This window comes from Paroedura picta, chromosome 4 (assembly GCF_049243985.1).
Source record: "Paroedura picta isolate Pp20150507F chromosome 4, Ppicta_v3.0, whole genome shotgun sequence".
In the NCBI taxonomy this organism is placed as follows: domain Eukaryota; kingdom Metazoa; phylum Chordata; class Lepidosauria; order Squamata; family Gekkonidae; genus Paroedura; species Paroedura picta.
The window spans coordinates 3,172,772-3,187,693 of NC_135372.1; the positions used below are offsets into that span (position 1 = coordinate 3,172,772).

General features: G+C 51.4%; 1 protein-coding gene across 2 annotated transcripts in view; it reads left to right on the top strand.

The window, feature by feature from the left end:
* The window catches only part of KANK3 (KN motif and ankyrin repeat domains 3), a 41,798-nt gene that overhangs the window by 6,077 nt on the left and 20,799 nt on the right, over nucleotides 1–14,922 (top strand). The window contains exon 1 of one of the 2 annotated variants that reach the window (XM_077331563.1): nucleotides 13,421–13,721. The exons of the other annotated variant lie outside the window; for it this stretch is intronic. The gene's annotated coding sequence lies outside the window, so the exon portion shown is untranslated. Of the gene's footprint in view, nucleotides 1–13,420; nucleotides 13,722–14,922 lie in introns of those variants that run through there. 2 annotated transcript variants of the gene reach the window in all.

Below are 14,922 nucleotides of genomic sequence, written 5' to 3' on the forward strand. Positions count from 1 at the left end.
AAGGCGACTGTAAGACCCTTTGAGACTCCCTCGGGTGGAGAAAAGCGGCATCTAAGAACCAACTCTTCTTCTTCTTCAGTAATCTCAGGGCTCTCTCAGCCTCCCCTCCCTCACAGGGTGTCTGTTGTGGGGAGAGGAAAGGGAAGGCGAATGAAAACCGCTTTGAGACTCCTTTCGGGTAGGGAAAAGCTGGGTATAAAAAGCAACTCTTATTTTTATCCCCCTGCTTTTCACTAACTGAAGGTGTCCCAAAGTGGCTTCCAGACACCGTTCCCTTCCAGTCCCCACAACAGACACCCTGTGAGTTAGGTGGGACTGAGAGAGCTCTACAAGAACAGCCATGTGAGAACAGCCCCAAGAGAACTGTGACCGGTCCAAGTTCAGCCAGCTGGCTGCATGGGGAGGAGTGGGGAAATCAGACCCGGTTCTCCAGATGAGAGGCTTCCGTTCTTAACCCCCACACCACATCAGTTCTCAGTGGCGCTGTCAAATCACAGTTCAAACAGGGACCGGATGGCATTTTCAAGGCAAGAGGCGCTTGGAGCCGGTTTGCCCTTGTCCACCTCCACATGGGATTGCCTTTCTCCTGGTGGCAACGGTGGTTCTTCTCCTGCTATTACAACTGACCTCTGGGTGATCCAGATCAGTCACCCTGGACAAGATGGCTGCTTTGTAAGGGAGTCTATGGTATCGTAGCCTCCGGTGCTCACTTCCCTCCCCAAACGCCACCCTGTCCAGGCTCCACCCCCCACAGTTCCAGGTATTTCCCGGTCCAGAGCTGGTAACCCTCCCTCCATATTACAACCCTGGTTCTGCCTTTGTGGTCTCCCATCCAAAGAGTAGCCACCATGCCAGTAGGAATCGCCCTTAATAAGTCACCGGAAAAGGTATCTGCCGCCTCTCCAGAGAACCCTTTTGAAGCAGATTGCCAGATAATAAAACAAGATAAAATCCTATCACAGCACTGTACAGGTAAATGTTAACAAAGTGTTATGTGACCCAGCCACAGCATGAAAACACAAGTATTCCATGGCCTGAAACACGTCTCATGAAACGATCCTCACGTTAGAAGCAGACTGTCAAGAACAGTTTTTGAAAGATAAACACTTGAATGAGAAGCCTGGAGTAAAAAGAGAGATGTTGGCCAGGTGTCCCAAAGAGAGTAGGGGAGAGCTAAGGGGAAGGGCATTCCATAGGCAAGGTGTCACTACCGAAAAGGCTGTGACCTTCAGGTCACCACTGGTAGGGGATGAAGGCGTTGGGTTGCCAGCTCTGGCTTGGGAAAGTCTTGGAGACTTTGGAGGTGGATCCAGCAGGAGTGGACAGGACTAGGGGTATACTCATTGGAGTCTACTGCTATGGAGTCCACCTTCCAAAGCATCCACTTTCTCCAGGGGAACTGATCTCTGTAGCCTGGAGATGAGCTGTAATTCCAGGGGACCCCCAGGTCCAACCTGGAGGCTGGCATCCCTACATAGACTCCACCCTCCCAAGCAGCCCTTTTCTCCAGGGGAACTGATCTCTGTCATCTGGAGATGAGCTGTAATTCCGGGGGATCTCCAGGCATTCCGTCTTGTGACTATTGGCTTGAGAGAACCTCTCGGTGCAGGTTCAGAGGTGTTCTGTTCTTCACATCGCCCAAGGGTCCTTGTCTGCATGTTTTGTGGGCTGCCCCAATGAGTGTCATCCATGACTGTGATGCTTGTGGCTACTGAGCCAATTTAGAAGCACTGGTATTGTATGGTCCCTCTGGCCACCAGCAAGGGATAAGGGGTACGGTTGCCAGATTCAACTTGAGAAACTCCTGGAGTTTTGTGGGTGGAGCCTGGGGGGGACCAGGACCAGAAGGGGGTACAATGCCAGAAAGACCTCCCTCCAAAGCAGCCCTTTTCTCCAGGGGATGTGACCTCTATAGACTGGAGAGGAGCTGTCATTCCAGGGGATCCCCAGGTCCCACTTGGAGGCTGGCATCCTTAGAAAAGGCCTTGTTTCTGACTCCCACTCACATCACTTCTAATGGCAGGGCCCCGGAAAGTTGTGAAGAGGGCATGAATGGTACAGGAGGAGGTTGTCCTTCCTCAACCCCTAGAAGTTTCAGGCCTCAGAGCTAAGAAACACACCTTGAACTGTGCCCAGTGCTGGCCTTCCCCCAACCTTTGCCTGACTGTTGTGTTTTGGACCAAGCGGAAGTTTCCAGGTAGTTTTCAAAGGCAGCCCATGGTGGAGTGCATGACAGTAATCTAGCCCAGGCATGATCAGAGCGTAGAGAACCATCACCGCTCTCATGCGATACAAGGAATCTTCCTTTGACACTTGGAGGCCTTCTGGTTGCAGAAGAAAGCCCCACTGCCTGGCAGGACGAATCCACATGATCCAGCCCTTTGAACCGAACGTTGCGCAGGTGTGGCTGGCCTCAGGTGTTCAGTTCCTTCAGCTCCTTTGGACTTCTCCTCCACCTCCATTCATTGAGAGATCCTGAGCAATGGTCTAGATGTGATTGTTTTCCAGTTGCGCGTCTAGAGTTTGACCCCTACTTAGAAGAGGAAGAAGAAGAAGAGTTGGTTCTTATATACCGCTTTTCCCTACCCGAAGGAGGCTCAAAGCGGCTTACAGTCGCCTTCCCTTTCCTCTCCCCACAACAGACACCCTGTGAGGTGGGTGAGGCTGAGAGAGCCCTGATATCACTGCTCAGTCAGAACAGTTTTATCAGTGCCATGGCGAGCCCAAGGTCACCCAGCTGCTTGCATGTGGGGGAGCGCAGAATCGAACCTGGCATGCCAGATTAGAAGTCCGCACTCCTAACCACTACACCAAACTGGCTCTCTCTCTTAGGAGCTCATTTGGGTGAAATGCAACTCAGAGAAGATCACACACACGATTGCATCAAGGCTGTGTTTTCCTTTTCACTTTTGGAAGGCAATGTTTTGTTGGTGCACAAGTACGCACTGGTAGATAATGGGGAAACGATGCGCAGGATCCGATTGTTATGGCAAAGGGAACAGGCTCTGGTTCCAGAATTAATTTCAGAAATTTTTCCAGTTAAGACAGAATTAACACGTGGTGAAAGAGCAGCCTAGAATGGAGAGGAAACTCTCAAGTTCAAACCCAAGGAGAACCAATTTGGTGTAGTGGAGGAGAGTGGCGGGCTCTAGTCTGGAGAACTGGGTTCAGTTCCCCACTTTCTCCACATGCAGCCTGCTAGGTGACCTTGGGCCAGTCATAGTTCTCTCAGAGCTCTCTCAGCCCCACCTAACTCACAGGGTGTCTGTTTTGGGGAGGGGAAGGGTAGGAGATTGTAAGCCATAGGGTATAAAACCCAGCTCTTCCTTCTCTTTATGATCATGCTGGTCTTTGCAGTCTTCTGTGCCGAGTTTCCAGACAGGCCCTGGAGATCTCCCAGAATTTCAATTGATCTCCAGTCAACAGATAAGTTCCCCCAGTGGAGAAAATGGCTGCCTTTGAGGGTCAATTTGATGGTATTATACCTTGTTGAGTGCCTTGTCCTCCCAGAATTCATCTCTTAAACCTCTAGGAATCGCCCTCTCCCTGTACAGAGAGATTCTCTTATTTCCCCCCTCACAACAACCCTCTGAGGTAACCTGCAAAGTGCCGACTGCACCGAAATCATCTGGCAAGTTCCCGGAAGGGCGAGGATTTGAATACAGGACTTCATGATCCAAATTGACAAGTGTGATTTGAATCATTCAGTGAACATTCAAATGTTCTGTTGGGCTACCTCAGGAAAGTGTCAACCTTCCGGAGTTCATGGGGGCATTACACTGAAAATGTTTAGTTCTCAGTGATCCAGTCATAAATATGTTCATATGTAATCCGTCACCCCGGAGGAGCACATTTCACAAGCATTAGAGTTGGCTCCTTTTGCCCCGTGTTTACGCCAGAGACAGACACACCCTTGAGGAATGGTACCATCCAGTCCGAAGTATGGGGAGGGAGTGGGGCAGTCCCGTCTTCACATGGCACCCCTGCCCACGAGGACTCGATGTGCTCTCCTCGGAGCTCCTGGCAAGCAAGTCTGGATTCAGAAACGGCCACGAAGGAGCCAAAACAAACCTCTGTCGCCTCAGGACCGGAGACGTCACCCGCCTCTGAAATGACCGACTTGAGGGAAGTGGCCAAGCCCTGAATTCTTGGCAGTGCCCGAGGGTGTCACTTGCCAAGCCAGGGGTGACCGTGTTTCTGCGCTTGTAAGAACTCGCCGGCCTTTTCAGCTCTGGGCGGTGTCCCTCAAGAAGGCTCTTGGCATGCCGCAAAGGGAGACTGGAGACAGCCGCAGGGACAGGAGGCCCTCGAAAGCAGAGCGGCAGGGAGGTCTCTGTGCGGCACTCTCTGTCTGTGGCCTGCTGTTTCCACGTATAAACGGGAGGCAGTGGGATGTGCACACGAACCACCCAATTTTGAGTGAACTGATGGGGATCTTCCTCCTGGGGGGTCCTGCAGCTACCTGAGCAGTGACTCCCCCCCCTCCCGCAATTCCTGACAGTCAAGGGGATCTTATCACTTTGGTGTGGAAAGATCAGCACTGGCTGCCCAGCGGATTTTGGGCACAGATCAAATTGCTTTTCCAAGTGCCTTAGACTGCAGTGGTCCCCAACCTTTTTATCACCGGGGACCACTCAACGCCTTTTACTGAGGCCCGGTGGGGGGGGTAGTTTACTCCTCTACTCTCAACCACTGCCCTAGCACTCTCTGATCGCTATGGTAATGGTTAAACATCCCTTCAAAATAAGATACAGACATGCCACAACAATAAAGTGTGTTGTAAAGGGCTGGGGTGGATGAAGTAAAGGGCCAGGGTGGGGGGAGAAGGTGTCCTTCGGGGCCCACCTCCAATTAGTCGAAGGACCACATATGGTCCGCAGCCCACAGGTTGGGGATCGCTACCTTAGAGGGACGCACCAGAAGCAATGGGTAGAAATCAATTTAAAAGGATTTTTGGCTAAATATCCGGAAGAAGTTCCTGACATAGGAGTTCCACAGTGGAATAGGCTTCATCGGGAGGTGGTGAGTTCCACAGGAGGTTGGACTAGCTGACCCTGGAGGCCCCATTCCAACTCTGTGATTCTTCATCTTCTGGGCCTTCTGCTTTGGCTGAATTTCGGGACATACCCAGAAGAGGGCCCATAAGCTTGCTGCTGTTTGGTTTTAACTGGCCCTGTTCCTGTGATTTTAATCATAGCCCGGCATATCAGAAATTAAGCAGGCAGACTTTTTCCTTGTTATTTTACCTCCGGGCCACCCACAGGACTCTAATACGAAGGGTGCATTCTTTAGGCATGAAGCACCTGAGACTTTCAGTGTGCTTCTGCAGGCATGCAGAGGTGCAACCGTGCTGATTCAGCAAGACCTGCTCAGAAACTTAAGACAACAATTCAAAGAAAGGCATGAAACACACACACACAAATGCGTGGATTAAATTCCTGGGCCATGAGATGCGGAAGAGAAGAAACTTAAAAATCCATCTTGGGTGTGTTTGTCCATGAGCCTGACAGCTAAAACTTCAGAGTGCCTATGCCACCTCCCAGCTGCTCCCTCTAATGGTTCACACGGGAGAGTTGAGGGTTGCCAGATCCGGGTCGGGAAAATCCTGAAGATTTGGGGATGGAGGGGGAGACAAAACCTCCCTGGGATATGGCCATATGGTTCACCTTCCAAAGCCCCTGTTTTCCCCAAGGGAGCTGGCTTGTTTAGTCTGGAAGTCAACTGTAATTCCAGTGGATCCCCGGGTCCCACACGAAAGCTATGGGGAGGGTCGTAACTGGAGCCTGGTTGGTACAGAAGGAGATTCTCCTTCTGTAGCCCCACTGAGGAACCTTCCCTGCCCCAAATCCCACCCACTCCCAGCTCCACCCTCAAAGCCCCAAGCTATTTCCTAACCCAGAGATCATCTGTAATGCTGGGATGTCTCCTGGCCCAACCCAGAGGTTGGCAACTTCAGTGGACCCCACCAGAAATCCTGGCCCGTGGCAGCCACCATACTGCCCCATATACTGCCATGTCCAGTCCCATTCTAGAGATCAGACCAGGGGCCTTCCGGATGCCAAGTGGGTGGTCTTCCACCAAGATCACCTGAGCATTGGTCAGCTCTTGGTGTCCCACGGGAGGGGTGTGTTAAAAGAGCCGACAGCCACCTGCGTGTCCGTCCGCGTGGCTGACGGCAGAACCACCTCCCTCTGGGTTTCGCCTCCCTCTTCTGTTCCGTGGCTTGTTTTGCCCGCTGATGTCCTTCAGGAAGTCTGTGATGGAACCCAGGCCGGCGTTCTTGGCAGGCGGGCTGGAGCAAGACAATGGTCCTCTCTCCCGGCGGATGGGAGCTTCTCTGTAATTTCCCTTCCCTCGAGGAAGCTGGATAATTGATTCCAACCAGGCTGGTTTCCCACTCGCTCCCGGCCCCCTCTTCCTTTGGCCCAAGTTTATTTTCTCTGTCCTCCTGCTAGGAAGCCCATCCTGTAGGGAAAGGGGAAAACCAGGTCTGACCCGAGCGTGCTTCGGACCGGTCTCTCAGAGCCTGAGCTTCCAGGGACAATAGCCAATTGGGGCTGCAAATAGGCTTGTCAACCTCCAGGGGATGCCTGGAGATCTCCTGGGATTACAGCTGATCTCCAGTGATCCTTCCAAAGTGGGCTTTATGGCATTCTCATCCCACTGCAAGCCCTGCCTTTCTCAGAAGAATAAGAGTTGGTTTCTACACCCTGCTTTTCACACCTGTAAGAAGCCTCAGTGGCTCTCCCCTCCCCAAATCTCCAGATATATCCTAACCCATAGCTGCCCACCCGAGCACTCAGTGTGGCTGGACGTGGGTTCAGGAGTCCAGAGCTTCAAGGGAACAGAGTGAGAAGTGGGTCAAAATTGGCCCCTCTCTGTACCTCCTGCGTAAACCAACCAACACAAACTGGTGCTTGGAGCTGGCTGTGGTAGCTTTAATCATTGGGGAGATGACAGGATGTTGGCAGAGGCAACGGCTTCTCTCGCCCTTCCTGTCCGGTGACCACAGAAATTTCCCCATCCAAATTTCCTCTCGTTCAGGGGTGGACAAACGGTGGCTCTCAATGCCCAGGGACTATGAATGTCAGGGGAATTGTAGTCCATGGACATCTGGAGAGTCACCCTTTGGCCACCCCTGCTGTACGGCATTATAAGCCCTTCACCCCCCATATTTTGAGGAGTTTCCTGAGTTGGAGCTGGCAACTGTCCTTTCTATCCCTGTGGTGCTACCTGGATGGAAGCATGGCTGGGTATATATTAGACTGCCTGCCTGGGCTGGGAAATACCTGGAGATTTTAGGGGTGGAGCCTGAGGAGGGTGGGGTCTGGGAAGGGGAGTATAATGCTATGGAGTCCACCTTCCAAAGCAGCCATTTTCTGCAGGGGAACTCATCCTAGTAGTCTGAAGATCTGTTGCAATAGCGGGACACCAGATGTTACCTGGAGGCTGGCTTCCCTGAGGTATGAATGGCTCTGTAATTCTTCCACTTCAGCTGCACCTGCCTGACCAGTGGTTACTTGAAGGAACTGGTGCAGGAACATGCAAGACCTGCAGTGTGCATAGTTGAGCAGAATGCAGGGGGCATCGGAGGAGATATATATTTAGCATTGTTAGAATAGGATAAGAACTGCCTGATGTCCTTTGAAAATATCTCCTCCAGTGTCCTCATTGGCTCGACAGGAGACTTACTGCTTTTTGAGCACACTTCTTTCCCCCTTGCCTCCAGAATAGCTGTTGGCCAGAAGAATGGCCGTAGAGTAGACAGTACCTAACAGGCTCTTTCTATAGGTAATTGTTTTTCTTCTGAATAAAATACTGTTTTATTTTTAAGCAGTCTAGTTTGGTAAGATCTCTGCATTTTCAAGCTCTGCCAACAACTGGCAAGTCATTCTCCAGCATCAGTGGAAAATTATGAGAAAACAGGGGGAAATGACCCTTCAAACCATGAGCAACAATGCTGGGATCAGATCCTTTGGATCTATTCTGATAGGGCAGGGCTGCAGTAGCCTTCCCCTAGAAGAAAGTTCTAGCAGAGGGGATCTGTGAGATCCAACCACTTCTTTTAAATTGTAAGTTTCCGCACTTTTCTCTAAGCATTATCCCCTCTTACGTTATGCAGCCTTGTCTGACGGTAATCTGTTGTGCAAATCATTCCTGACACCTGGTCATTCATTCATTCATTCATTCATTCATTCATTCATTCATTCATTCATTCATTCATTCATTCATTCATTCACTTGATTTTTATACCGCCCTTCCACCGGAACAGTATTTCTTATTTTCATTTATTTTGGAAAATGGGTGATATTCCAAGTCTCAGCCCCAAATTCCTTCTAATCCTAATTTTAGAAAATGCATGCAGATAAAGAGGCAGGCAGTTGGGAAATTTGAGGGATGCAGTACTGTAAGGTGTTAAAATACCACAAGGCCTGCTGTGTCTGCACGAAGGCTTGGCTTCCCAGTCATTTAAAATCTAAAAAATTGCAATTGCAGGAGGTAGGCTTCTCCACAGAAAAAACTGCCCTCAAACTACAACTCCCAAGATTCTTTGAGTGAAAGAACAGGGCAAGTCGTGAAGTATCGCTGCTAGGATTCCAGTTCATACATGCATAGGTCGATTCCAAATAAAATGTGATTAGACATGTCTCTGCAATCAGTGGATGGCTGCAGACAAGTTCTCCCAGCAATAGGCTTGTCTTAGTCTCGTTAGGATTCCTTCAAAAAATATATAATTTTTTTACAAACTGCATTGGTGAGAAAAACTGCAGGAAAGTTGTGCTGAGGAATTTTCCCCCCATTGTGACAATGTCCCTGCTCATTCTTCAAGGGTAGCATGGGCTGTACTATGAGGATTTTGTTGGGAAACTTTACCCCACCCACCCTGCAGCCCTGATCTTGCCCCTTCAGGTTTCTTTTTGTCCCCAGAATGCAATGAATGTTTAAAAGGAACATTATTTGATTCCTTCAAAGATGCTAAACCTGCTGTTTTGATGGGGTGAGAAGCAAAGATCATGGGATTCTTTCGGAAAGGGTTAGAGCGGCCTCTCCCAACCTTTTCACCCCAGAGGAGCCCCTGAAATAATTTTCTGGATTTCGAGAAGCCTCGGAAGTGATGTCAGCTGGCCATGCCCGCTACTGTGCCCCTGGAAATGACATCACATCCTGCCCCCTTAGCCCTCCCTTTGCTCCCTCCCCCTGCCTTTACTACTGCTGTGGCAGTTTTACCTCATATAGGCCAGAAAGAAGAGTAGGAGCTGAGAAGGCAGTCCAGCTCTGCCCCCATACCATGTCACTCCAGCGCTCCCACGGACTCTCTTCAGAACTTCTGCAGACCTCCAGGGGTCCATGGACCCCTGGAAGAGAATCTCTGGGTTGGAGAGATGGCAGTGCTGCCTTCAGAAGTGCATAGACCTAGATGGAGGATATGCTGGGAAACAGCAGCTTCACGTTTAGATGTTTTTTGTTTAATAAAGGTGTCTAGGATTTCGTACAGCAAGAGCACCTTGAAGACCAGCCAAGATTTATTCAAGGCTTGAGCTTTCGAGTGCAAACACTCTTCCTCAGACGAAATGAACAACCATCAAAACTGTGGAGATAAAAGGCAAAAACAGATTGTGGCAAATTAGTAAACCGTGTCACAACATCCAAATTTTGCCTTATGATAATAATTCTTTGCTAAAACAGCTAATCAGTCTTTTTGAGTTCAGTTGTAGTTCACAGAAACATTGGAGAAATAAAACTGTCCACATCTTTAACCGCTCCTCACGGAGCGGAATAAATAAAGCCGTAAGGGCCCCGAAGGCGGGCCCTGTCCGGGATGAGGAAGGGTGCCGATAGGCCCCTTCCCCTGGACTGACAAGCGGAGGGACCAATCGGGAGGCGCGAAGCGCCTCCTGATTGGCCCCTCCGCTTGTCAGTCCACCCCCAAGCTGCCAATCAGCAGCCGCGCGCAGCACAGCTGCTGATTGGCTGCTTGCCCGGCCAACAACCAATTCGGCTGCTTGCCCAGCCAACAACCAATCCCAACCCACCCCACCCCCCACCAGAGCTTTCCTTCGCTCCACGGCGGCCATTACTTTGCTGGCCTCCGAGAGCGAAGTTCGGCTCCCTGGCCCCCGCCCCGACAACGGCTCCCCGGGGAGACCGCTGGCCGGCTCGCTGAGCTGCCCAGTGCCCTCCCCGGGGCCTGAGGAGCGTTTTCCTACCCCGCATGCTGCCAAAAAACGCTCCCCAAGTCCCGGGGAAGGCGATCCGCGGCTCTGGGAGCCGCAGATCACTTTCCCCGGGGCCTGGGGAGCATTTTCAAACCTTGCACGCTGGGGGGGGGGGAAGCAAACCGTCCCCTAGGGCCCGCTGTATTTTTTTAACAGCGGGCTCTACTGCTAGTTAATAATTAATGGCAGGCACTTTCCCAGTTGTGGAAAGAAATACTTAAAAGAGACCAGTTGCTGGCCCCATCTGTCTCTACCCTACAACTGAACTCAAAAGGACTGATTAGCCGTTTTAGCAAAAAATTATCATATGGCTTCATTTGGATATCATGATGCAGTTTACTAATTTGCCACAATTTGCTTTTGCCTTATATCTCCACAGTTATGATGGTTGTTCATTTCTTCTGAGGAAGAGTGCTTGCACTCGAAAGCTCACGCTTTGAATACATCTTTGTTGGTTTTAAAGGTGCTGCTGGACTCTGATTTTGTTGTGCTGCTTCAGTCCAACATGGCGACCCACTTGAATCTAAGATTTTGTAGCAATACTTTTAGACGTGCCCCCATAGATGCCCTTTCTAGCGGGTTGTCCCGGGAGAGAAATCTTTCTGAAATCTTTCTCCTTCCCCAGGAGCCCCCTAATCTTGCAGGCACCAAAGGAGTGTGGAAGGAAGGGCTGGTGGGAACCGAGATAACAGCACCACATCTCCGTATAGGGCCTGCTGCTCACTGGTGCAGGATTCTGCCGCCAGCAGTGTTTTGATTGGCCTGGAGGCTGCCAGAGAGGAATCTAATAGATCTGATAAGGCGAGAATGTTTGACAGCTGGTTTGTGTCCCATCCCCACCCTCTTCCCCTCGGCTGCCTGCGCCAGGGAAGAGTCGGTTTCCCACTGTTTTTTTCCCATGGAAAGAACCCTTGGCTGCTTTTCTGCTTTGGGTTTGGGGCAGAGGTCTCGCAGGTGCTCCAGCTGGGTAAGGCCTGAACAATTGTGGTGAGAGTCCTTTTGTTAGTGAAGTAATTTCCTGCAGGTTTCCCAGTGCTGGGCTCTTTGGTTTCCTGCCATTACCACAAACCTCGGTCTTCAAAGGCTGGACTTAGCCTTGGTTACTCAGGTTGCTTTTCTGAGTCAGCCTCCTTCTTTGCAGTTCCGACTCCCCTCCAGAGTCTCTTCTCGGTCTGCTTGACCACACTTTCCGCCCAGGCCAGTGACCTCCCCGTTCTCGTACAGAAACTGCTCCTGAGGAACTCCGCGTGTAAATTGGTGGCGGCTTGAAGGTCACTCTCCTATCACCACCCTCTGGCCCCAGAGAAAAGAGATCAGCCATCGGAGGGCTGTCAAATGCTGCCAAGAGGTGTAATAGTACCTGCGGCACCAACCCGCCTCGGTCCAACTGGTGACGGAGGTCGTCCGACAGGGCAACTAGTGCTGTTTCCACCCCATGGCCAGGCTGGAAATCCAACTGGGATGGGTCTAGGACTGAGGCTTCTTCCAGGAATGCTGATATTTGGTCCGCGAGAGCCCTTTCAACCATTTTCCCCAGGAACACTAGTTGCAAAACAGGTCGGTAGTTGGGCTCCTGCGGGGCTAGAGGTGGCTTTTTCAGCAGTGGACAAACCACCGGCTCTTTAAGCCCCTCCAGGAATTCTCCCGTTTCAAGGGAGCGGTTGATGATCTCCCAGAGGGGACCTGGATGAATCGACCTGGAGAAAATGGCCACTCTGGAAAGTGAACTCTATGACATTACACCCCAGGCTCTGCCCCCTAAGTCTCCAGGTATCTTCAGACCTGGAGCTGGCATCCCTAGTTATGACCTGTACCTGTGGAATTACCTGCGACTGGAAACACTTATTTCATTTATTCCCTCCCCTTTTCCCCCACTGGGGACCCAAAGCAGCTTATATCATTCTCCTGTCCTCCGTTTTTATCCTCACAACAACCCTGAGAGGTAGACTAGGCCGAGAGCATATGACAAAGTCATCCAGCAAGCTCCCACCATAATGAGGATTCGAACCCAATTTCCTCAGTCCGAGTCGGCTGTCTTAAGCACGGCACCAAATGGGCTAGATCTAGGGTTGCCAGCTCTGGGTTAGAAACCACCTGGAGACTTTGGGGGATGGGGTGAAGCCAGGAATGGGCAGGGAGGGACCTCAGTGGAGCCTAATGTTATGCAGTCCACCCTCCTAAGCAGCTATTTTCTCAATGGGAACTGACCTCTTGTTGCCTAGAGAAGAGATATAATTCCAGAAGATCCCCTGAGCCTGAGGACTAGCATCCCGAGCTGGATCCTGAGAAGCATTTTGTACTTAACTCCACTAGAGCTTTTCCCCAAGGGCCCATTTTGGCTACCCGTAAGAGAGACCCTAGGACAGGAAGGCCTGGAGGATCATTGTCCATGGGGTCGCGATGGGTCGGACACGACTTCGCACATAACAACAACAAGAGAAACCCATAAGAGAGACTCGAGACTGGGCCACTTGTGGCGCAGAGTGGTAAGCAGCAGACATGCAGTCTGAAAGCTCTGCCCATGAGGCTGGGAGTTCAATCCCAGCAGCCGGCTCAAGGTTGACTCAGCCTTCCATCCTTCCGAGGTTGGCAAAATGAGTACCCAGCTTGCTGGGGGTTAAACGGTCATGACTGGGGAAGGCACTGGCAAACCACCCCGTATTGAGTCTGCCATGAAAACGCTGGAGGGCGTCACCCCAAGGGTCAGACATGACTCGGTGCTTGCACAGGGGAGACCTTTACCTTTAAAGAGAGACTCACTCTGACCACCTTAGAGGAAGCAAATGAGTAGATCCTTCCCCTAAGGGGCTTCAGACCAGTCCTGGCCTCCTTTCTCTGGCCTGAAATCCTCTTGGTTTGTTTCCTTAACTCTTCTTGGCAGGGACTCGCAGTCCTTCTTAACACTTCATCTGCTCTCCCGTCCAAGGGGGGAAAGTGGGTGTCCTTCGCCTCTCTCCTTTCAGGGCCCGGCATGGCTTTTCTCCATGGGCAACAGGCTAATTTTGGAACGTGTGATGGATTGATCTCGCCTCCTGCCAAGACAGAGGCCCGACAATGGGCGGGGAAGCGGTCCCAGACCTGCCTGGAGAGAGAGAGCCGTCTCCGCTCTGCGTTGGCGTCCCAAACACGTCCGTTTCTGATTCATGCAAGGAGCACGTTTGAAAAAAAAATCCCCATCTCCGTCTTCTGCTCACTCTGACACCCCACCCTCTTGGCCACAGCCTCATAGCTCAGCTCTGATTGTCGTCCACCGGATAAAGCGGGTGGTGACGGTGCCGGGGAGGGGAGGGAGAGCTTGGGAATTTGTACCACTCCTCGTGGGATGTGTTGCCATCCAGCGAGGCGGAATGGGTGGAATCTGGAACGGCTGAAAACCCCCGTCTGGCCGGCAGATCGGGAGACTGTTGTGGGGCAGAAAGAAAGCCGAAAGGCAGACGTCTGGGATCTGAGCCAGTTTCCTTTGGCCCAAGGAGGAGAGAAGGAATGCGGCATTACCCGGAGCAGGCAAGTCCGAAGGAAGGCATGTTCAGCGGTCGGGGGTCTTTCAGACGAGGGGTTCTGCTTTCCTGAAAGTGCTGCACATCTCCAAGCTTGTCCGCAAATCCCCGGTGGCTGGCAGTCCTCGGCCTGAAGGGAGGGGTGGTCGACTCATGCTCAGAGGCCTTCCCTGTCTTTGAGTAGGAGAGCTGGAAGGGGCTGGCATTGATTGGGGACACAGGTGGCGAACCGGAACAAGCCTGTCAGGAATGAACAGCTGTCGAGGGCAGCTGCTGGAGGTTGGGGGGGCTGCCAGCCACAGGAAGCGGATGGAAATGGATCATCGGGCAGGGGTGGCCAACCTGTGGCACTCCAGAAGTCCAGGGACTTGCAGTCACAGTGATTGCAGTCTGTGAACATCTGGACGCCGCAATTTGGACACCCCTGTACTAGGGGAAATGCGGGGTGGAGGATATTTCAGGAAATTCTAGTGAAGGAGAATATACCTGTCAGGAAATTCTAGTGAAGGAGAGCATATCTACAATGGAAAGCATCTGGGTTAAAATAAGCGAGGGGAAAACAAACAGTGTGGTGGTTGGTGTCTGCTACCGACCGCCTGACCAACGAGAGGATGTGGATGCTGCACTTTGTGAGCAGCTTGAGAAAATATCCAAGCGGCAGGACCTTGTCATCATGGGGGACTTCAATTTCCCAGATGTATGCTGGGAAACAAACTCTGTGAAGCGTCCTCAGTCATGCAACTTTCTGACCTGCCTGGCTGACAATTTCATTTATCAAATGGTAGCTGAACCCACAAGAGGATCAGCCATACTGGACTTAATACTGACCAACAGGCAAGAGTTGGTGGATGAGGTGAAGGAGGTGGGGACCCTAGGGGGAAGTGACCATGTCCTCATAGAATTCCTTTTGAGATGGGGAGCCAAGGAAGCTTGTAGCCAGACGCGGATGTTGGATTTTCGTAGGGCAAACTTTAATAAACTCAGAGACATGATGAGTGTCATACCATGGACGAGAATGCTGGAAGGGAAGGGAGCATGTGAAGGGTGGGCGCTACTCAAACAACAGCTATTGCATGCTCAATCAATGACTATCCCAGAAAGACGAAAACACTGCAGGAGCTCTAAGAAGCCTATTTGGATGAACAGAGAACTTCAAGAGGAACTAAGAAAAGGAAAATGTTCAGGAAATGGAGGGATGGACAGAGCTC